At 42.9% G+C, this 24445-nt stretch overlaps 1 protein-coding gene across 3 annotated transcripts in view; it reads left to right on the forward strand.

The window, feature by feature from the left end:
• Positions 1 to 24445, forward strand: part of Smim3 (small integral membrane protein 3) — a 53275-nt gene that overhangs the window by 12235 nt on the left and 16595 nt on the right. Inside the window, exon 1 of one of the 3 annotated variants that reach the window (XM_050157841.1) lies at positions 12084 to 12391. The exons of 1 other annotated variant lie outside the window; for it this stretch is intronic. The gene's annotated coding sequence lies outside the window, so the exon portion shown is untranslated. Of the gene's footprint in view, positions 1 to 12083; positions 12392 to 12692; positions 12947 to 24445 lie in introns of those variants that run through there. One more of the 3 variants, XM_050157843.1, reaches the window with a different exon arrangement.

Raw genomic sequence — 24445 nt, forward strand, 5'->3', positions numbered from 1 at the left:
GGGGGGGAGAGAGAGAGGGAGAGAGAGAGAGAGAGAGAAAGAGAGAGAGAGAGAGAGAGAGAGAGAGAGAGAGAGAATGTGTGTGTGTATGTGTTAATTACTGGGTACTTTGACTGACAGTCTGCTTTTCTTTGGCTCTGAGAAAACCCACAGATATAAAGGTGCTGGCAACTGGAAATCTGTGAGGTCTTGAAAGGGGACACTGATAGTCTTCTTTGGGGCCTAGTGGTGTAGTAAACACAGAAGTACTTCCATTCTCTTAGCAAGAAAGAAATACAGATACAACTTGTCTGCATATTTTTCCTTTTTTATTTATTGTTTTTATCGAGCTATATATTTTTCTCTGCTCCCCTTCCTTTCTCCCCCTCCCCTTTAACCCTCTCCCATGATCCCCACGCTCCCAGTTTACTTAGGATATCTTGTCCTTTTCTACTTCCCATGTAGATTAGATCCATACATGTCTCTCTTAGGGTCCTCATTGTTCTCTAAGTTCTCTGGGATTATAAATTGTAGGCTGGTTTTTATTTGCTTTATGTCTAAAAGCCACTTAGGAGTGAGTATGCATTATATTTGTCTTTCTGGATCTGGGTTACCTCACTCAATATGATGTTTTCTAGATCCATCCATTTGCCTACAGTTTTCAAGATGTCATTATTTTTTTCTGCTGTACTGTACCACATTTTCCTTATCCATTCTTCAGCCAAGGGGTATCTAGGTTGTTTCCAGGTTCTAGCCATGACAAACAATGCTTTAGCTTCATATTTTAAGGAAGCAAGTTGACAACGTGCTTTAATGTTCAATAGGCTTCACAATGATTGTTCCTCCTCATTACCATGGTGACACTCTTCTGCCTTCTCCCATAGCTAGAATTTGAACTGTCAAAGCTGCATTGTACTTGTTTGCTGCACATTCTGATCGTGTTTCTCTGCTCTGGTTCGCCAGGCAGGAAGGAGCCCGTTTCACAGAGCCTTTAAGAAGCAGAGGCACAAAGAGGAGTACTGGCTCGGTAGAAGGCAGTTAGCTGGGCACAGGACACTTAACCAGCTACTTGGGAAGGTAAAACAGGAAGTCTTCAAGTTCAAGAGCTGCCCAGTCATCTCAGTGAGGCCCTCTCTTAAAATAAAAATGTCAGGAGAGGGGGTGTAGCTCAGTGGTAGAGTGCTTATTTAGCATGCAGAAGGCTCTGGGCTCAGCTCCCATTACCACACCAACCAACCAACCAACCAACCACCAAGTGCTGACCATATAGAGTGGGTGATCCTGGGCAAGTTAAATTAAGAAATAAGAAGTTATTTTATTATATTTTGTTCAGTCTCTCAATTGGTTTATAGGATTATAGGTGTGAGCCACCAAGCCCTGCTAAAAAGTGTCCTTAAAGCCAGGCATGGTGACACAGGTCTGTAATCCCAGCAGAGACAGGTGGATCTCGGTGACTTCGAGACCAGCCTGGTCTACAGTGAGTTCCAGGACAGCCAGGGCTACACAGTGAAACCCTGTCTCAAAAAACCATAAAAACAAAAGAAGAATATTTTATGAAAAAGTAAATAGAAGTGCTCTTATTTTAGTGTCGCAATTTTCTTGAAAAATTAGAAAGGCAAACAGACAATGTGCCGGTGAGTCTTTCTGTCCCCTAGCTCTACAACCGTGCGATCGAACACTTTTGAGATTAAGTGATGAGAGTGCATTAAAGAATTACATTAATGAGACCGTGTGACTATCTCTCCATTTCTGACCTAGAAGATGGAGTCTTCCCATTTCCGTTTTGGCATCTTGTTTACTCTCAAATCCTTCCTAATTGTTAACTGGATAGAGTATTTTAGCCACAAAACAAAGTTTCAGTTAAAGTAAATTTCTACATGCAGCTTTCAGGCTTTCACCTTTGAGAGCAGAAGAGGACATTTTGCCTGAGGGTCTGTGGGGCAAAGGGAAGTCCAGGGTGAGATGGGAAGAGAGGAGACTCTTGGGAGTTCTAAGGCCAGCTCTCTGACTCTGTTGGAAGAACGATAGTGGAAGAAGCTGATGTCTGAACCAGGATGGAGCAGTCAGTGGGTGTGGTGTTTGAAGACTAGGTCCCCCATTGGTGTCATTGATTGCATAGGCTTAGGAATTATGTCCCAGCTGGAGGACATGTGTCACTGGGGAGGAGGGGGGGCTTTGAGAGTTGGAAGACTCGCCAGTTCTAGTTTGAGCTTGTGGTTCCTGCTTGGAGTTCAGTATGTGAGCCCTCAGCTTCCTGATCCTGATACTCTTCCTTCCCTGCACCATCATGGACTCTAACCCTCTCAAACTGTAAGTCCAAATAAGTTGCCTTGGTTGCTGGATCACAGCAATAGAAAAGTAACCAATACAGTGGGTTAGTGGGACAAGATGGATCTCTGTCCACAGATGGTAAACTCAAGACTGGAGCAATGGATCAATAATTTAGAGCATAGGCTTCTCTTCCCGAGGACCTGAGTCTGATCCCCAGCACCTAAATGGCAGCTTACAACTGTCTATGACTCCAGTCCCAGGGGATCTGATGCCCTCTTTTGGTCCTGCAGTCATGTGGTACACCAATACACATATAGCCCCCATAATGAAAATAATTTTTCAAAAGGTAAATTCAGATTGTAACAATCTTAAGATCCTTGAGCCTTAACTTTAAAGGAATTGTGGAGTTACAAGTTCCACCAGAGAATATCATCTAATTCAACTTCACATTCTATTCATCACTAGAGCCTAAAGACTTAGAAAAGGGAGGAGATTTAGTCAGTGTCACAGCAAACTAGAGACAAAGGAGTCATGGGTTGGTACTGTTTAGGGTCATGTACTGTGCAGTATTATAAGCTTGCATAACTTCCATAGCAGGGAACCCATGGCAGAGAACCTAGACCAGCCCAGGAAAGCCCACTCTGCATTTTCAGGGGGTAATCTTTGAATTTTTTTTCATCCAGTCATCTGCCCTTCTTCCACTGAGCTGGTTCTAATTGTCCCTTTCTGTTCAGAACATACCACATAGGGTTGCTTAGAGTTTAGAAACTGGTATGACTCCCACTTTAGATCCAACACCCCACTTTCTTACAGCTCTATCAATTCTGTTCTGTTTCTTCTTGTTGTTGAGGCACTTTGTGTTCTAGCCAGACCATTGCCTAGTTCAGATCTACTTCAGGGCTGTTATTCATATGTACTATGTCCACCTGTAAATAATATTTTCTAGCTATGCACTCTTTAACCGTTGTGGTTTCACTGACCTTCTTTTGTCCTATTGCAACCCCCTAGATAAACATTAACATTCACATTTTACAGAAGGAAAAACTGAAGCTCACAGACATCAAATATGTGTCCATGGCAGTGAGGTAAATGTGGAAGAAGCATTCAGAAATCACTTTTCAAAAATTCTGAATCACACCTTTGTTTTGTGTTTACTTAGAGATTTTTGACATTTGTGAAAAATGGCCTGAGTTCAGAGCAATAGGGACATAACCCTTGGTGATTTTTGGTTTCTTACAGAAATCGTCTGTATCTTTACTGGAAAGAACAGACAAAAATCCACTTGTACTGTCCTCAGCTGTCTACAAGTTAGCAGCTAACTTTATGGGGCTGTAAATCGTCTGACTCTTAATTGATAGTAAATGGTAAATAGCAAAAGCTGTTTTTCTAGAGTCAGATGGTCTTTATGACATGCTTTAGTATGAGGTAGATGGGACAGCTGGATATCCTCTGGTTTATTTCTGAATGTTTTCTCTTAACGGTATACTTCTATAATGACGAACTTCAAAAGTTATTTGTGAGCCAGGCCTGGTAGTACATGCTTGTAATCTGAACACTTGGGAGGTAGTAGTAGGTGGATCGAAGAGTTCAAGGACAGTCTTGGTCTCACAAGACCCTGTCCCAAATCTTTAAAAAAAATATGATCACAAAGGGCCAGTGAGATGACTCAGGAGGGAAAGGCACCTGTTGCCAATTCTGACAACAGAGTTCAACCCCCAGGACCCAGAGTAGGAGAGAACTGATTGCTGAAAGTTGTCCTCTGACCTATCGTTAAGCCTTTTCATGCTTTCTCCTATATACAAAGCGCAGGTGCACAGAATGAACTTTTAAAATATAATAAAATTGAACCATACAATAGAAGTGATGAACCCTTTTCCATTACTTTCCAGGTTAAATGGCCAAACTCAGCACTGAATAAAAGAGGAAAGAGGTATAAGGAAATCTGCTGAGCACCAGTATTTCTCTGCTTCCTGGCTGTGGATGCAGCTTAACTAATTGCCTGTCCCTGCTGCCACAGCTTTGTGCCATGATTCCCTCCAGGGCTGGATGGAAAGATATTGTTGGGCTAGCTGGATCTTTAAGCAATGAGCCCAAAGAAGCCCTTAGATTGCCAGGTATCTGGTCATAATAATAAGAAAAGTAAGCAAATCATAAGTACTCACTTCTGTCTTTTGGAAAAACTGATTATCATAGTATTTTTATATTAATCAGAGTTGAAGTTTATTGAGGGACATTTTTAATATAGTTTTAATCAGAGGTATTAATAGGATGAAAGAGTGTTGAGGGAAAGAATGAAGCATATTCAAGGGTCACCTAGCATACTAATTTTTCAAATGTTTAGTAGATTGGCCTGTGAAATCATCTGGTCCTGGGCTTTTTAAAAATTTAATTTTATTTTTATGTTTATGTTTGTTTGTGTGTGCCTGAGTGCATGTATTTGCACCAAGTGTGTGCAGGAAGGAGTCCGAGGTGGTCGGAAGAGGGATCTCTTGGAAATGGAGTTACAGGTAGTTGTGGGCCACTATCTGGGTGCTGGGAACTGACTCAGGTCCTTGCAAAAGCAGTAATTGCTCTTAACCACTGTGGTGGCTATTCTTGGTTGTCAACTCTACTCTGTTTGGAATTAGCTAAGACCCAAGAGTCTGGGTACACCTGTGAGGGATTTTTCTTGGTTGAATTATTTGGAGTGAGAAGACCCACCCTAAGCCTGGATCTTCTGAGGTGGCACAATCCTTAAATCTGGGCCACATCTTCTAGTAGCAGCCTATATAAAGGACATGGGAGAAAGAAGTGCTCGCCCTTCACTCTTGATGGCAAGTTCATTTCTTCCCTGCCATTAGAGCATACTGATCTCCATTAAGTCTTGTATTAAGTCTCTAAAAGTGAATGGATTTCTCTTTTCTCTGGGTTCTCACCATCTGCTAATACTGCTGGCTCTTTAGCAAATGAACTTCACGACTGTCTGTTAGTGCCTGCTGGAACCTTATATAAACCGCAGAATAGACACTGGAGTTATTTCCCTGGAGGTCTTTGTAGCCTTGCTTCCACATTAGAAGTGCAATTATTCCTTAGGAATTAAGTGATAATACCCAATAAAATGACATTCAGGTATAAAAGTCTGTGGAGGCTTTGATTATAAAATAAATTTGCCCACTATATACTGATAGAGAACAGAATCTATGAGTTTATGCAGGCAGCAATATATCCAGGAACTCAGCAAACACATTTACTCGTCAATTCTGAGTTTAGTGAGCATGGTCATTAAAATTTTAGATGCCCCCTCCAATCTGCTTTGTGTACTACTCACCTACACACAGCAGGAGGTGCCCTGCTACCTCTGATGTATTTGGACCAAGGCTGAAGAGGCTGTCAAGAAGCTGTAGTTCAGGTTCAGGAAGATTGCAGTCCTGGACCTGTCTGTGGAAGTTTGGCAGGACAAGTTTCCCACCAAAGAAACTTTTGTGAGTTTGTTAGTTACTTACAAGTCAACTTGACACAAACCTAGACATAGCTTGGAAAAGGGACTTTTAATTAAGAAAATGCCTCCTCCAGATTGGTCTGTAGACAAGTCTGTGGGGGGTATTGTCTAGTTCAGTGATTGATGTGGTAGGGCCCAGCTTACTGTAGAAGGTGCCAGCCTTGGACAAGTGGTCCAAGTAAGCAAACTGAGCAAGCCATGGAGAGAAAGCCAGTAAACAGCATTCCTCCATGTCTTCTGCTTTAGTTTCTGCTTCTAGGTTCCTGCACTGCTTGAGTTCCTGCCATTGCTTGCCTGAATGATGGACTGTGATGGGGACATGGAAGCCAAATAAACCCTTATGTCTCAAAGTTGCTTTTGGTCATGGTGTTTACCACACCAACAGAAAAGTAATGAAGACTCTGGGTGAGTCCCTGTTCAGGGGAGGCCTGTTGAGAAGCCCTCTAGATAACTGCTGATGGCCAGAGTATTGAAGGGAAGAAAAAGGCATCTTGGAACCTCAGGATCTGGTTTTTCTTTGTAAGAAACAAGGCCAGGGACATCGTCATGGACAGTTCAGTTTGTGGAATGTGATTATTGACTCATACAATCCAATAATAGAAAGCACTTCCCTAAAGCTGATCACAGTAAATGGACCAAGACTCCCATTTTTAAGTTGCAGACCCAGCTGGGCAGGATGATGAGCCCATTTCTCTCAGACATACTTCATAGCTATTGATCAATATATGTCTGTGGATTGTTACATTGACCCAAAGTTGAAGTGGTTAATGTTACCTTTGATAAATTGTTGGATGTGGTGGGAAAAACGCAATAAATTTTCTTAGACTTGTGTATGGAAAGGGTAATCAGTTATGAAGAAGGGAAAACTTTGGCAGAATCTAGAAATGCTGCTTCTTTTGGAGTCCTCTGCTAAAAAATTCAAAAAAGGCAGCTGTTGTGTTTAAAGGGGGACTGTAGGAGCCAGTGTTAGTGTGATACTTCTGTAAGGGATGCTAGTGCAGGACCACAGTGTTAGTGTGATACTTCTGTAAGGGATGCTAGTGCAGGACCACAGTGTTAGTGTGATATTTCTGTAAGGGATGCTAGTGCAGGACCACAGTGTTAGTGTGATGCTTCTATAAGGGATGCTAGTGCAGGACCACAGTGTTGGTGTGATACTTCTGTAAGGGAGGCTAGTGTAGGAGCCAGTGTTAGTGTGATACTTCTGTAAGGGATGCTAGTAGAGGTGGAAAGGATGGATATGCTACCCCATGGGGAAAGTCTTCCTGCTCCTGAACTCAAGGATGTGGCACTAAATTCTACCTGGAGAACAAACTGTGCTCAGCCTTGAAAGTAACTGGGTCTCTTTTCCCTCTTCAGATCTGAGTGATGGCATTTGGGTCAGAACCTCCTCCCTTTCAGAATAGGTTAATGTCCAACTCTGTCCAAATGGGTTTACTTGTATTTCCACATTTTATTTCATTAAAAATTTAATTTCTACTTTATCATTATTGTGTGTGTGTGTGTGTGTGAGAGAGAGAGAGAGAGAGAGAGAGAGAGAGAGAGAGAGAGTCTTGGTACACGTGGACTTGACATTGTGCAGAGGTCAGAGAACAACTTTTGGGAGTTGATTCTTTCCTTCCCCTCTGGAATCTTGTGACCCAGCACAGGTCATGTGATTTGTGAAGCAAGGACCTTTACCTGCTAAGCCATCTCACCAGCCCTATTTTCAAATTTAATATAATCATATCTTAAATTTGTATATTTAATATCTTGACCAAGAATGTTATCAGCATAGATTTTCGGTGTCATTTGTTATTTAAAATAAGGCGATGTCAAGACGATGCATATTTTATACTACCATTAGCTAAGCTCCAATGTGTCAGTGTTTATTCATTGTATCGAATGTATACCGGAAATAGCTAAAAACCTTGAAATGTCTTATTTTTTCAAATTAGTATTCAGTTTGAATACTCATAAGTAATTAAAGTGTATGAAAAAGAACAGTATCTTTTTTTTTGTTTTTTTTTGCAGAGTGAATATTTATTCAGGGGGTTATGGAGGAGGAAGGATGAAGGGGAGACAGAGAGAGAGAGAGAGAGAGAGAGAGAGGAGGAGGAGAAAGAGACAGAGAAGGGGGGAAGCGGAGAAGTGGGGAGAGAGGCAGAAGCAAAGCTGCCTCTCCGAGAGGAAGATGGAAAAAAGCAAGAACAGTATCTTATGTGCATGGAAAAGCATTTCAAAATAAATCCAGCAGTATTCCAAAACAGCTATCATTTGATTTCCCTCATTGGATTACTAGGTGTATGTGATTTATGCTTGCTTTATATGTTAGCAGTGTGCTTCTGACCAGGAAGTGTCTTAGCAATCCCGATGTAGTCCTGTGTTCATGGATGTCTGCCTTTGGCCACAATACTGAGAAACTTAACTCTTAAGTCTATTCCAGTGAAAAGTGCTACCGAGACACTGAGGTTGTTGAAGACTATTTAGTATATAGTATTGATCTTCAGGATAGTAGGGGAAGCGACTAAAAGCCATCTGGTTTGACCAAACTAAAAGTTCAACAGTTTATGTCAAGAGACAACTATATTAGACTAGAAGAGTATGACATTCTCAATTGGGTTGTAGAATTTGACAGTGTTTGCTCAAGGACAAGAACATACTACAGAGTTGAGGACAATGATAACTTCAAAGAGTAACACAGGGGGCCAGGATATGTAGCTTACTAATAGAGTACTTGCTTAGCGTGTGTGAGGTCCGGTGGGCTCATTCAGTCTCTACTACATACACATACACAAAAGTAACATAGGGAGAGCAAATTTACTTCTTTAGTTGGATGGCTTGTACCATCTCATGTGATTAATACATAATGTCATTCTGGGATTATTAAGCCAATAAATGAATATTAATGTATATCAAACATACATGATAAATTCCAGCATTGTTCCTGCTTGTGAGTTATATAGCATATGGTAGAAATACCAAGCACTTAGTTGTAGGGTTTTTTTTTTTTTATTGTTTTGGCTCTTTGCTCTTTGGGGGGCCTGCCACCCAGCTACCAAATAAATATATACATGTAGACTTATTCTGACTTATGAATGCCTGACCTTAGCTTGGCTTGTTTCTAGCCAGTTTTTCTTAACATTTTATCTCATTTATCTTTTGCCTCTGAGCTTTTATCTTTCTCTTTTTCTGTGTACCTTTCTTTATTTCTTACTCAATGGCTTACTATGTAGCTGGGTGGCTGGCCTCTGGAGTTCTCCTCTCCTTTTCTTGTTCCTTGATCTTTCTCTTCCCAGACTTCTCCTTCTATTTATTTTCTCTGTCTGCCAGCTCTGCCTGTCCTTTCTCATGTACTCTATTGACTTTTCAGTTCTTTATTAGCCCAACCAGGTGTTTTCAATAGGCAAAGTAACACAGCTTCACAGAGTTAAACAAATGCAATTTAAAAGAATGCAACACATCTTTTTATTATTAAACAAATTTTCCATAGCTTAAATAAATGTTACACATCTTAAATTAATATTCCACAACACTTAGTAATTTATTCATCCAGGAAGGAAGCCCCAAAGATAGCTGGCATATAAAAACACATTCACAATTATGTCTTTCTAAATTCTGCAACTGACCTTGGGCATTGAGGGTTTTTTATTTTTTGTAGTATTTGGATCCAGGGCAACATGCATGCTAGACAAGTGCTCTGCCACTGAGAAATACCTCTAACCAGGAACTGATCTTGGGAAAGCAACATAAAATAGTTTTCAGAAGAGAACAGTCACTAACAGAAGACAGAAGCATGGATACCTGGGAACAAAGAATGGCTACACCTACAGAAACTCTTAATAAAACTAATGACACCCTATTGTTAGGTAAATGTGACTGAAGTGGTAATTATAAGAGCATCAATTATTTCTGAAATGAGGGACCTGGGCTGCTGTTTTCTGTTGTTTGTTTTAAATAATCAAAGGTGTGACAAACTCAGCAGAAAGAGCACAAACTTACGCCTATTTGATCAGATTATGCGGAACGTAAAGAACAGTCTTTACAGTCTCTTGTTAATAGCAAGGTGAACAGCACAGGGCCACTTTCTCTGTCTTTCTTTATTCCTGTAAGTTTTCATTTTGAGGGGGATGAAGTCTCACTCTGTAGTCCAGACTGCTTGGAACTCAATAGACCAGGCTGGTACCCAGCTCTTGGCACTCCTCCTGCTTCAACCACCTGAGCTCTATGTTATAGGACATGCATTGCCATATCAAGTTTTGTCATTTATTAACAGAGAAAAAACATCCTACTCTTACATTAATATAGCAATTGACAATAAAGAATTCACTTCCTTTAAAGTTTTTTTTTTTTTTCTGAGACAGGGTCTTTGTGGTTCTGACTTTGTAGACCAGACTGGCCTTGAACTCACAGAAATCTTCCTAACTCTTGGCATTAAAGGTGTGCACCTCTAGGCCCAACTAAAAATCTTAAAAGCTAATTAGTAGAAACAGAATTTTCTTTTTCTCAAGCTTCTACAAGTCACTCATTCAGTTTTTGTCTTTTACTTATCATTCACATTATGACATATTCACAGACAAAATTACTGATGGTTTAATTGATAAATCAAACTATACTCATCACATATACAAATATAATATCCATGTTTCCATTTTTAGTTTGGTTCACCAATCCATATAAAGCACAAAACCAGTGAGTGTCTCTAGCTCTTGCTTCCTCACAGAGCTAACTCTGGGCAAGCAATGAGTATGGAATATGGAAACATTTAGATGGCCAGCAAAAGTTAAAAACAACTGTACAACTGTAATAAAACTTCCTATGGTGACATGTTCCTTCTGCATTTTATAAGGTGCTAAATAGAACAGATACATAGGAAAAAAACGTAAAGATTTGTCAAGCATCAAAAACCAGTATACAAAGGTGTGTGTGTGTGTGTGTGTGTGTGTATGTGTGTGTGTACATGCACGTGCTTTGCTTGTTGAACAATGTTTTTGTGTTTTAGTTTCCTAAGAAATAAGTGAACGGGATGGTATCAGTCTGTGAAACCACAAAGACCGTAAACAAGATGATGTGGCAGCAGCATTTCGTTGTGGAGATCGCATTGGATCTGTTTCTTAGCAAGACATGCCGTATGCCTCTGCTACAGAATTCAGGACTTTTTCTTTTTTAGCCCCCTGTTTGGGTCTCAGGACAAATAAATATTAAAGATTCTGATACCCTGCTAAATGGAAAAGATACCACCTGATTGCTGGCTCCAGCCCTGGGTTCTTGCATTGTCTCAAAGAGTGAAGCCAACAGTCATGGCAGGACACATTCAGTTACTAGTTGCCCACCTGAAGGATCACCCCATCTTGTTCCGGTTTCTGTATGACATGCCTCCCTTATTTAACACTTAGAATTGGACTGCACTCTTAGGATTTCCTCCAGTTATTTTCTGTGCTTATCCCCTTCGTCCTCATGGCGCTGGCTCTAAAGCTTCTGGTAATGACTTGTCATTTCTGCTGACCTCATCTCAGAGTGGAGGAAACTGTGTGTGTGTGGGAAGATAAAAGGCAAGGCTTCCACCAGATCAGATGTCAGCCCGGGCAAGTCAGCACGGCTGCTCTATGCCTTAGGAAAGGGGAGAAACACAACTTTTTAAGGTGCTGGTAGCCTCTGCCTGTGAGCCCCACCTTCCATAAGAGTAAGATGGAAGGAAATGCTATGCAACTAGACGATGAATGGAATTCTGACGTCTTTAATTCCGGGCAGAGGCAGTCAGATCAGTGAGTTCAAGGCCAGCTGGTATATACAGGAACAGACGACAGTCAATGTAGAGGAAGCCTGTCTCAAAAACAAATAAATTAAAAAAAAAAAAGATGAATGGAAGTCCCCGTTCTTCCCATTGTAGAGTGGGGCAGGAGACTGCAGAGTTGGCACTGCCTTGGTGGCAAGTGGATCACTAACAAAGAGGGAGTGGCAGCCTCTCAGATCTGAATTCTAATGGGGTGTTGATCACTTTGGACTTTTATGTTATCACAAAATAAACAATACATGGAGGTGTGTTATGGCAGGCCACCAACTAGCTTCACACTGGTCCTTTTAAGTCTGCCTTCACAAAGAGGGTTAGTGCTGCTATCCCAGTTTAACAGAGAGGCAAGCAAAGTCCTACTTAAGATCTTGTGTCCAGGACATGGTACGGCCTGAATCCAAACATTGTTGGAAAGGATCTTGGGGACATGCTGTAGGCTCGCCCCTCTGTTTATCGCAGAGGGCGGAAGTTGTGTGTGTCCCCCCCCCCCCCCCAATGAAGAGACTTGTTTAAGGCTACAGGTTGAGAGTATTGAGCCGGGGGAGCCACATAGTTCTTGAGTCTGTCCGGGTTCATTTCTTCACAGCAGTCCTGGGGAGGCTGGGAGGAGGAGGAGCAGAGCACGCTTAGCGCTGAGGCTGGGGGCTCAGTCTTTCCGGGGCGGTCCCTAGCGGCTGTGCATTCCAGAGTCACCCGTGTGCGGCGCGCGCGGGGCTCTCAGAGCTCAGCACGCATCCCTGCCACTCCTGCGCGCTCCCGGACTCAGAGCCGGAGCACGTTCCCGGCCAGTAGGGCTGAGGTTCCAGAGCTGGGGTAGCTTGAAGCTGCTCGGGACCCGGAAAAGCACCGGTAGCTGCTCTAAAGCCTAAACGCGGATCGGGATCGGATAGGGGGTGAGTGAGACCGAAAGATGTCTTTTGTTGTGGGGCTCCAGCTGAGCGGGGCTCTCCGGATTGGAGACTACCCTACGTAGCCCTTACCCCTTGCCGTCTCCTGCCTTGCTACTTTGGAGTTTCTTTTTCCCATCCTTGTCCTTTACCTCCGCTGTCAGCCACTTAAGTTCCAGCCACCTTCTGCCCCATAGTCTTGGGCCTCTCAGCAGGCCGTGGTGAACCCCGCTCACTCGCAGATGGGCTTCTCTACGATTTCTCTACTTCTGCCTTTCCGTTCTCCCTCAGACCTCGCGGCTCCTGAGCCCCGGTGTGCCTGAGCACAGCGCAGGGGTTGGGCATCCACAGAAACAACAGGTCATCAGAGTCCGGAATATCTGGAGCCGGCAGTTTGTCCTGAGGACTGCTGGCTTCTAACCTAGGTGCTGCCTCCAGTTACTTCATCATCGTCTCAATGAACTGTTCAGTCACAGTGGAATGGGGAAAATATCCTTTCAGACTAGAAATGAAAACACGGTGAAAATATCTTGGAGAGGGACCCTTCTTCCACTTCTCCAGGTAATCTGTTGTTAGTTAGAGCTTAGTTTCTGCCTTACTAGATCCTTTGTACCCCTCAGCCCCTCTTCAGTTCTTTGTAGGGACAGCCCATCTGCCCTCGTTTCTGAGGCATGCCCAGGACCTGGCACAGGGTCTGTTAGATAGTAAGTGCTCCGGGTAGTTCACCGAGTAAAGGATGGAAGGTGTGAACCATCAGAATCTGTGCAAATGTCAGGGAGTTTTCTGATCGAGCAGTCTGGATGGGCTTTTATGCAGCCGGGGTTTTTTTTTTTTTTCTTCCTTTTTTTTTTCCTTCCGTGACTAGCAGAATCCTGTGGCTGGCAGTCCTCTGGTCTGTGGGCAGACAGTGAATACCAAATTACTCAAAGCCCAGGGCTGTTATGGTAGAGCTGCTGTCATTCACCAATGAAAGATCACCAGAGCATCTGCTGTGATCTGCTGTGCCATTCAGGAGAGAAGTCATCTGGGGGAGAACAAGGCCTCCCAGAGTGGAATGGGAAGAGCATTTCTGGGGAGTAGGAGATCTCAGAGTTGCCATGACTGGGGCATTTCCCTTCTCTGTACCCAGTCTTCCTCATATGTAAAATAAGGAAGTACAGTGGGACAGACGCCTATTTGTCTGTGGTAACCATAGCATGTGTTCTTTGGATTGTGTAAGACACTCACCACTGTCTGAATGCACGTAAGAAAGCCCAGCTGAGTTTTAGGCCATTACAGACCTCTGTGGTGAGAACTGAAAAAGCCACAAGTGTTTCTCTGTTGCAGCCACCCTGGGGTTGTGAGTCACCCATAGGGTGACAAGTCAAGCTATCCGGAGTTCCTGAAGCTGACCCCTCAGAACCTCAGAACCGTAGGCTCTGTTGTACAAAAAGTCTGGGGATTCCCCCTCCTTCCTGTGGTGTAGCTAGAGAACTCCATGCAAAGCTGTGGCAAGGTGTCAGAGACACGAACTGAAGTGCAAACGCTGTGGCTGGGTCAGTTGCTGGTCCCCAGTGGTGACATGACAAGGTGGTGAGGGGCCAAGGCAACCTCAGCTGCTTTCCCAACTGTGCTCTGATCTCGTCTTAAAACATGCTTCTGTTTCTTCCGTATGGATTAAAACATACAAATGAACTGGATGTCTCCAAGGAAACAGGATCTTTGCTTTGCTTGGCCTTACACTGTTTTTACTTCTATCACATTATAAAGATAGACACCAGTAAACTCCCCATGGTTTATAGGAGTGTAGTGGTTTGAAGAGAATGGCCTTCAGAGGCTCATATATTTGAATACTTAGTCACCAGGGAGTCGAACTGTTTGCAAAGGATTAGAAGGATTAAGAGGATTGGAGTAGGTGTGGCCTTGTTGGAGGAAGTAGTGTGTCACTGGGAGTGGGCTTTGAGGTTGCAAAAGACACCCCCCTTGCTGCCTGTGGATTAGAATGTAAAGCTCTCAGCATGCCTGCCTGCTTCCCACCATGGTGACTATGGACTAATCCTCTGAAACTGTAAGCCAGCCCCCAATTAAAAGCCATCTCTCTCTCTCTCTCTCTCTCTCTCTCTCTCTCTCTCTCTCTCTCTCTCTCTCTCTCTCTCTCTCTCTCTCTTTCTTCTTCTGATACCCCAGCCCACCATTCTGGCCACATATTCTGAATGATAATCCTACTTGATGTTGATTGGTGCTTCCAATACAGGCATAATTCTGAGCGTTTACACGCACTGTTTCATCTAGTCTCTACTATAATCCTATCTTCCACTTAATAAATGAGCAAACTGAGCTCTGGAGAAAATAACTCATCCATGGTCACACAGGAAGTCAGTGGCAGGGCACAGTGCGATGCTGATACAGTGGCTTCAGTATATAGCCTTCAAATTTCTCCGAACCCTGCAGAAACAGGGATCAAATCTTGTATAAGCTACAGGATGACATGGGAGAGATTAAGTGAGAATTCATCAGCCATTATGCTTGTGGATCACCAGGGACCCCTAGATCCCTTAAAGTTCTTTTTAAAGGTAGAAGGTGAACCTCAAGAAGGACCAGGATGTTAAAGGCTAAGTGCAGGGTAGCCAGGAGATGGGGGGAACAGATGAGAATTAGAACTGCCTGCACATTAGATACTGGCAAGCCTGATTCAAACTGTATGCTTACAATTTTTGTTGTATATCGATATAGCTTCATTATCCATTGATTTGGATTCTGATTGCCTGACTGGATATGACTTGCTGGTGACCCGTTATAAATGGACTAGCAGAGGGAGGAGGACAAAGGAGAAAAGCAAACTCCATACTTCCTGAATTAGTTTGAATCAATAATGACAAATGCCTGGTAGGTGTTGCTACCTGTGACACCTGCTGCAGGCAGACATTGCTAATCAGCATGTTGTACTTCTCCTCCTCAGGTCCCCAAAACCTTAACTCAGTGGTGGGACTTCCTTTTTGTCCCAGACTTCATTTAATTGCTCCGAGGTACGGCTAGGGATGTTGGAAGTGACAAAAGCCATGTCTGTCCATCACCTTCGGAGATAGCCCGGGGCTTCTGAAATGATTACCCTTTGTTTCTTTAATTTTATTTTTAACATTTAAAAATTGCTGAAAGTTTCACAGTGGGTTAAATAAAACTATTTTCATGCAAGTGTGCATTCTCTTCCCACACTCACTATCCGGTCCTTACCCCCCCCCCCCCGTTTCCTTTGCTGTCTTAGGTAGCTTCGCTTCTGCTTTCATAGCGGCTGTGCACGTGTAATGTATAGAGTCTAGTATCCACACATGAGAGAAAACATGCAATTTTGTCTTTAAAATACTTAACTTTTTTATTTATATATGTTGTGTGCTTATATGTGGGTACCTTGGAGCTGGAGTTATAGGTGGTTTGGAGCAGCCTGATGTGGGTACTGGGAACTGAACTCAGGTCCTCTGCAAGAACAGCATACCAACAACAAAACCCCAACAGAACCCAAATCCTCCAAACCCAATTTATCAGACTTCAATTTGGCAGCTTTGAACACTTTTATTCTGGGAGAGCTCCACAGATTAGCATCTGTCTGGGTGGCATGAGAGTATGTATAATCAGACATCGTAGAGTTGCCGTTCTCCAGACTGGAGGGCAGAAATGTTTCCTTCTTTGAGTTGTTGGCAGAATTCCCTCCCTTTGGTTGTGGGCCCAAGGTTACCATTTTCTTTTGGGCTGTAAACAGAGGACCACCTTCTGCTCCTGACAGGTGCTGTAGTCTTTGGCTATCAGCTGCCTTCCTCATTCAGATCAGCAATGAATCAATCCTTCCCACAGCCTTTTAACCTGGTAGTTCCCAACCTGTGGTTGCGAACCCAGGATGACTGACCCTTTCACAGGGGTCATGGAAATAACAAATATTTACATTACAGTACATAACAGTAGCAAAAATACAGTTATGAAGTAACAACGAAAATAATTTTATGGTTAGGGGTCACCACAGCATGAACTGTATTGAGGGGTCACAGCATTAGGGAGGCTGAGAACCACTTCTTCTCTAACCTTCCACTTGAGTTTTAGAGGTTCCTGTGGTGGGCTGGATCTATCTGGATATTCCAGGGTGCTCTCCCTGTAGAGGCACCCCTAACATGAACCACATCTGAAAACTTTTACCCGTGTTCTCTTGGTCTTACCCTGCAAGTCACGATTCCTTTCCAAGGGGACATGGATATCTTTTGGGGCCATTTTTTTCTGCAGGCCACACATGTGAAGCAATCTTTGGGAGAGTGGCTGGTTTACTATTATGGGGAGGCAGAGGCTTAGCACCTTCATTCTGTGCTTCGTGGCTGTGCGAGAGTCCCTGCATCTGTGGGCAGTCTCCTTTGTCAGCTAGCACACAGTATTCAAGCCACCAGTGAGTAATGATGGATGGTACTGCCTCAAACAGGATGCTGTGGATTTGGCCTGTGTTTTCTCTTCTGCTGGCTTGCGGCTGGTTTCCGAAACTGTGTGCCTGGCCAGTCAAACGCCGTCTACAGGCAGTCTCAAAGGGCTCTGGCTGCTTTTCTGATGTCTGAAATAAATAGCCTGTGTTTTTCCATTTTCTAGCCACAGAGGAGCAGAAACTCAAGCAATGAACAAGTCTGTATCCATTAGGAATTTTGGAGAAGTAAGATCAGTCAGGATGCGATGAGAACAGAGTGTCCCTTCAGTATCTTGGGACATTAGAGAAAGGTTTCTGATTTGATTCATATCCCATTTTTGATATTTTGTCTGCCGTGTTCCTTTCTTCTTTTGGCCCATTTATTTGGAATACATTTCCCTTGTGAAATGATTATGCCAGGCTGGCAAATGTTTGAGGCTGTTATACAATGGGACGGGAGCTGCCATTTCCAAGACTTAATGGGTGGCCGGAATGTCCTCATGCTGTACATGGCATCAGGAACCCCTCTTTGCCCAGCCTCCCTGTTCTTTTCTGAGAGCGGAGAAAGGCTCACACTGTGGGTACTCCCCCGCTGTACCTACCTACTGTTATAAATGGAATGAAACTGGAATTTATGCTCAGCAGTCCAAGCATGTCAACAAGAGGAAATCCTAGAGGACTTGATTCTAAAAGACCAATCCTGTGTTGTGTACAGGGTGAACTGAGAGAGAAAGGAGCCCCCTGTAATCCTTGAATTCACAGAGCCCAGAAAATGGTGAAACCAGAGGCTGAATTTTATTCTGGAGATAGTCCAACTTTGATGGTTACTGAGACTTCTGCAGGAGTCAGGGTTATTTCTCGACTCCTCTGCTAATTCCACAGATTGAGGCCAAATGTGACATGTCCAGCATTCTCATTCTAGTCTCTCTTCCATCTTCCATTATTGGTACTGTGATGTGCTGGGTCCTGTGGTAGACACTGAAGATGAGGCAATAGACAAAACACAGGGCTTCCATTCTCACAGGCTTTCATTTGAGGGGATCAAAGGAATTAGGCTATAGAAGCCCTAATTAAGATACCCTTGTAACACTTAAACTAGGTTTAGTGGCACTTGCCTGCAATCCTAGCACTAAGGAGGTGGAGGCAGAAGGATGACCTTGAAAAAGGCCAGTGAGTTTAAGACTAGGCTGTGTGAGACCCTGTCTCACAAAACAACACAAGGCTTCTGGGATGGTTCATTGGTTAAATGAGCTTGTTGGGCATGCCTTGCAGTCTGAGTGCAGTGCCTGGAACCTGCATAAGGTGGAAGGAGAGAACAGGGTCCACCAAGTTTTTCTGTGATCTCCATGTGATCACCAAGGCACAATACCCCATCATGTGTGCGCACACACGAAACTACCAGCCAACCAAACAGCCTCTCCAGAAGTTGTGTGAAGAAAATAAAACATAATGAGGTACAAGAATGGCCGGTGGATGTAAGTGGTATTTTAATAAAGTAAGTCTAGAAAAAAACTCCAGGGCATTTCCATAGAAACCAGTATCGAGCATTCTAAGAAGAGAGGAATGAGACCGCAAGTGGGTTAAGTTGGTGGGTCCCAGGCATTTGGTGCTTTAGGCTGAAGGCAGTGGTGGTAAACCTCCTGGTAGCTGGGATGCTTTCTCCATTTTAGACACTGCATTCTTCCATTACAATCTCAACTTTGATAGAGGATAGAGCCTTAGAGGTCTTGTAAGAGGCATGATCTGTTGCCTCAGAATAAAGGGTTGGGAAAAAAATTTCCAATCAAATGGACCTAAGAAACAAGCTGGTGTAAGGTATCCTAATATCTAACAAAATAGACTTTAAACTAAAATCAATCAAAAGAGACAAAGAAGGACATTTCATATTAGTCACAGGAAGAATCCATAAAGAGGAAATCTTAATACTGATCATCTATGCCCCAAATACAAGGGCACCCTCGTATGTAAAAGAAACATTTCTAATGCATAATACATTAAAGCCCACACACTAATAATGGGAGACTTCAACACTCTATTCTCACCACTGGACAGGTCAGTCAGACAGAAAAATGAACAGAGAAGTAAGGGAACTAATAGATGTTATGACTCAAATGGACTTAACAGACATCTATAGATTATTCCATCCAAACAAAAGAATATACCTTCTTCTCAGCACCTCATGGAATCTTTTCAAAAATTGACCACATACTCGGTAACAAAACAAACCTCAGCAGATACAAAAAAATTGAAATAACCCCATGTACCTTATCAGATCACTGTGGCTTAAAACAGAATTCAACAGCAATACAAATCCAGAGAGCCCACAAATACATGGAAATTAAACAATGCTCAGCTGAATCATCAATGGGTCAAGGAAAAAATAAAGGGAGAAATTAAAGACTTCCTAAAATTAAATGAAAATGACCACACAAAATACCCAAATTTATGGGATACAATAAAAGCTGTATTAAGACAAAAGTTCATAGCAATAAATGCCTACAAAAAGAAGCTGGAAAAATCCCACACTAGTAAATTAACAGAACATTTGAAAACCTTAGAACAAAAAGAAGCAAACTCACCCAAGAGAACTAGACGGCAGGAAATAATCAATTTGAGAGCTAAAATGAACAAAATAGAAACAAAGAAAACAACGCAAGAATCAATGAGACAAAGAGTTGGTTCTTCGAGAAAATCAACAAAATAAACAAACCTTTATCCAAACTAACCAAAAGGCAGAGAGAGAATATCCAAATTAACAAAATCAGAAATGAAAAGGGACATAACAACAGACATGGGGGAAATACAGAGAATCATTAGGTCATATTTCAAAAACCTGTACTCTACAAAATTGGAAAACTTAAAGGAAATGGTCAACTTTCTGGATAAATATCACTTACCATAATTAAATCAAGATCAGATAAGCAAATTAAACAGACATATAACTGCTGAAGAAATAGAAACAGTCATCAAAAGTCTCCTAACAAAAAAAAGCCCAGGACCAGATCGTTTCAGCTCAGAATTCTACAAGATTTTCAAAGAAGAGCTAATATCAATACTCCTCAAATTGTTCCACACAATAGAAACAGAAGGAACATTGCCAAACTCTTTTTATGAGGCTACAATTATCCTGATACCCAAACCACATAAAGACATTACTAAGAAAGAGAATTTCAGACCAATCTCACTCAAGAACATTGATGCAAAAGTACTAAATAAAATACTGGCAAATTGAATCCAAGAACACCTCATAGAAGAGAAAGTGGGAAGTATACTTGAACGCATTGGTACAGGAGACCACTTTCTAAATATAACCTCAGTAGCACAGACTCTGAGAGAAACAATTAATAAATGGGACCTCTTAAATGAGAAGGTTCTGTAAAGCAAAGGACAGATCAACAAGACAAAACGACAGCCTACAGAATGGGAATAGATCTTCACTAACCCCCCACCAGACAGAGGTCTGATTTCCCCAAATATATAAAGAACTCAAGAAACTGGTCATCAAAAGAACAAATAATCCAATAAAAATATGGAGTACAGACCTAAACAGAGAAATTACATTGCTGGTGGGAATGCAAGCTGGTACATCCCCTTTGGATATCAGTGTGGAGATATCTCAGAAAATTAGAAAACAATCTTCCTCAAGACCCAGCAATACCACTTTTGGGTGTATATCCAAAGGATGCTCAATTGTGCCACAAGGACATGTACTCATCTATGTTCATAGCAGCATTGTTTGTCATAGCCAGACCCTGGAAACAACCTAAATGCCCTTTGATCAAAGAATGGATAAGGAAAATGTGGTATATTTACACAATGGAGTACTACACAGCAGAAAAGCATAACGGCATCTTGAAATTTGCAGGCAAGTGGATGGAGCTAGAAAACATAATTTTGAGGGAGGTAACCCAGACCCAGAAAGACAATTATCACATGTACTCACTCATAGTTGGTTTTTAAACATAAAGCAAAGAAAACCAGCCTACAAATCACAATCCCAGAGAACCTAGACAACAATGAGGACACTAAGAGAGACATACATGGATCTAATCTACACGGAAGTAGAAAAAGACAAGATCTCCTGAGTAAATTGGGAGCATGGGGACCTTGGGAGAGGGTTTAAGTGGAGGGGAGAGGCAGGGAGGGGAGCAGAGAAAAATGTAGAGCTCAAAAATTAATAAGAGGCATGATGCTGGCAAATCATTGTAGTGGTTTTCTGGTTCCCTGCCTTTCTGGTTCCCTTTCTGTTTTGTTGTATGTTTTTTCTTTTGGGACAGGATCTCTCTCTATAGCCTTTTCTGTCCTGGGACTCACTGTTATAGACCAGGTTAGCCACAGACTCACATAGATCCACCTGCGTCTGCCTTCCAAGTGCTGGGGTTTAAGGCATGTGCTACCATGCCTGGCCGTGATTCACTTTCTAGAAGATATTTGGAGTCACACATCTTCAGACACCCACAGTGCCCATGACTCAGAGCTGCTCCTCTCTGCCGTGTGTCTGGTGTAGAAGTAGCCGCCCCACTATCTGCTCAGACTGCTGGCAGAGCTGGCTAAGGGCCACACTTGCAGGATACCACCTGCCCCTATCTGCCTTTTCTCCTGCTGTGGGGTAATTAGGCTTGCCTGCTAGCAGGAAGTCATTTCTTTTATTGCCTCCTTCCTCAGGAGGTCCTTGTGGTAAAACCAGTTGGATGACCACTGGCAACCTCTTAAACCCTAACTCTTCCCTTCAGTCCTGGTATTGAGGGTGAGCTGCTTCAGAAGTAGGTCAAAGCTTGGAATAGACCATGATTTCTGCTATCAAAGTTATCACTGTGGTGGCCTCCACTGGATTCAGATCAGTTTAGACCACCAATGCCTCCTAGTTGTTAGGGCTTCTGACCTCGTTTTAAAGAGTGCCGCCCCTCCCCCCATGTTCATTAAATCAATTCAATTCTATGGCACTGTGCATTGCTCTACTAATGACACAGAGACTAATTAATTATGAAATCTTGGCCTTTAGCTTAGGTTTGTTCTCGACTAGTCTTATAACTCAAACCAACCTGTTTCTATAATCTCTATTAATCCAAGTTCTGCCATAATATTATTATTTTAAAAACCTTTATTTATTCTGCATGTCCGACTTGCTCTGTGTCTCTCTGGTACTTACATCCTCCTGACTAATTGCTCCTGCCTAGCTATTGGCCATTCAGCTCTTTATTAAACCGACCAGAAGGTGCCTTTCACACAGTGTGATCAAGTATCCCACAACAAACTAAATATCCCACAACAAACTGCAGTGCTATTTTAGGCCCACCAGTTCATTTGACTCCCACACGTGTTGTGCCTCGTCCCCTTCGGCAAGCGGAACTGATGCTGGGAGAGACTAAGCCTTTGCTGAAGCTGCCAGGACTCTGTGTGTCCCAGTACAGCCTGCAGCTCAGTACTTCGGGGCTTTGTGACCTGCTCTGCTCAGCCCACTTCTCTTTTCTTTTCTCTTGACTCTCCACCTGTCCTTCCAACCCATATAAAAATCCCTTGCCTGAGAAGGAGAGAGAGCACGAGCAAGGAACTCAGGACCGCGAGGGGTGCACCCACACACTGAGAGAATGGGGATGTTCTATCGGGAACTCACCAAGGCCAGCTGGCCTGGGTCTGAAAAAGCCTGGGATAAAATCGGACTCGCTGAACATAGCGGACAATGAGGACTACTGAGAACTCAAGAACAATGACAATGGGTTTTGATCCTACTGCACGTACTGGCTTTGTGGGTGCCTAGGCAGTTTGGATGCTCACCTTACTAGACCTGGATGGAGGTGGATGGTCCTTGGACTTCCCACAGGGCAGGGAACCCTGATTTCTCTTTGGGCTGACGAGGGAGGGGGACTTGATTGGGGGAGGAGGAGGGAAATGGGAGGCGGTGGCTGAGAAGAGACAGAAATCTTTAATAAATAATAATAATAATAAATCCCTTGCCTATAGTCCTCTTTTTCTTAGGCCGAGTGGAAGGATGAGGGTCACTGCCTTTTTGAGCCTGTTTGTTTTAGAAGTCTCTCCGTGGCTTCCCCGTATTCTCGTGTGAAGATGACATGAAGTAGTGCATCCCAGGCACCATCACCTTGTCATAAGTGTGTGTGCGCGCGCGCATGCACATTTGTGTGTTTGCTATGGGGTGTGCATGTGTGGAGATCAGAGGATGACTTTGCCATTTCTTTTCTTTCACCTTTATGTGGGTTCCATGGATTGAACTCAGGTTACCAGGTTTGTGTGGCAAATGACTTCACCTGATGAGCCATTTTGCCACCCTCATCTTGTTCTGTTGAGACAGCATCTCTCGATGGCCTGGAACTTGCCCTATAGGCTAGGCTGACTGGAACCAGCCCCAGGCATCTTCTTGCCACCATCTCCAAAGCAATGGGAGTACAAGCAAGTGCCACCATGCTTGGCTTTTTTTCTGAGTACTGGGGACTGAACTGGGGTCTTCATGCTTATGAAACAAGTACTTTACTTATTAAACTATTTCTCAGCCTACTTTCTTTCTTAGTTGCATAGTTGCAGTACTAGAATTGAATTCAGGGTCTAATATGCTAGGCAGGTGCTCTACCACTGACCTACACCCCAGTCTGATATTGAACTTCTTCTTTTTTTTTTTTTTTCTGAGATTGGGTCTTACTGTGTTTTCCTGGCTGGCCTGAGACTCACAGAGATTCACACACCTCTTCCATTTAACTGGGGGTTAAAGGTGTGTCTCAAATATGCCCAACTTGACAGCTTGCCTCCTTACGGGCAAAACCTTCTATTTGTTGATATTTCTAGCCGTACTCCCTTGTCTCTGGTGGTAGTCAGAGTGCCATCTCTATTTATCTAGTCAGACTGAATGACTATCAACTTCATCGCTGGACCAGAGAAGTACGTCAGCTTATTAACTGTGTCAGTTGAGTTAAAAAATTTTTGGTTTGGATAATCATCTGTCTTAGAAGGCTTTGTGTTGATAAAATAGTCAAGGCTGTATTGGTTGTAAAAGAGGTTTATTGGGATCACTGCCTTAGAGGTTTGAGAGCATGATACTGGCTTCTGATGAGGGCTTCATGGTGACACACAACTCATGGTATAGGAGAAACAGAGATGTATGTACCAAGAGGCTAATAAAGAAGCATGTGACATGACCTTGCTATGTAATAACCTGGTTTCATGGCAAGAACCCACTCTGTAACACTGGCCTAATCACTCAAAGGTGGTTTCCTGTGACCTTATTTATTATATGCCCCCAGGCAGTACCACCTCTCAGTGCTGTTGCGCTGAGAAACCTTGGGAGGCAGACTACATCTGAACCACAGCACCATTTGTGGTCTTTGTTAATAAAGTAGAATTTCTTTCCAAGTCTAGGATGCTAACAGACTTTAGCTGAAGGAGGGGAAGATGTTTGCTTAGGTTAATGTTCTTTACAGACAGGAATTTCCAATCATGATAAGAGTTATTATTTGTAGAGCTCTTACTTTGTGAGAGCAGTATTATGTGCTGTGTGTGATTACCTCAGATAATTCTTTTAATCCTGAGGCAGATACTCCCCCCCCCCCATATTTGGTTTTGTTTTCAGCTAAGTAAATAGAAGCATAGGAAGTTCAATTAGTGTACTTAAGGTTGCTTAGCCAGAAGGTAGTGGGCCTGCA

This window comes from Alexandromys fortis, unplaced genomic scaffold (genome assembly GCF_014885135.2).
Source record: "Alexandromys fortis isolate MF-2015 unplaced genomic scaffold, M_Fortis_MF-2015_v1.1 scaffold_94, whole genome shotgun sequence".
NCBI lineage: Eukaryota > Metazoa > Chordata > Mammalia > Rodentia > Cricetidae > Alexandromys > Alexandromys fortis.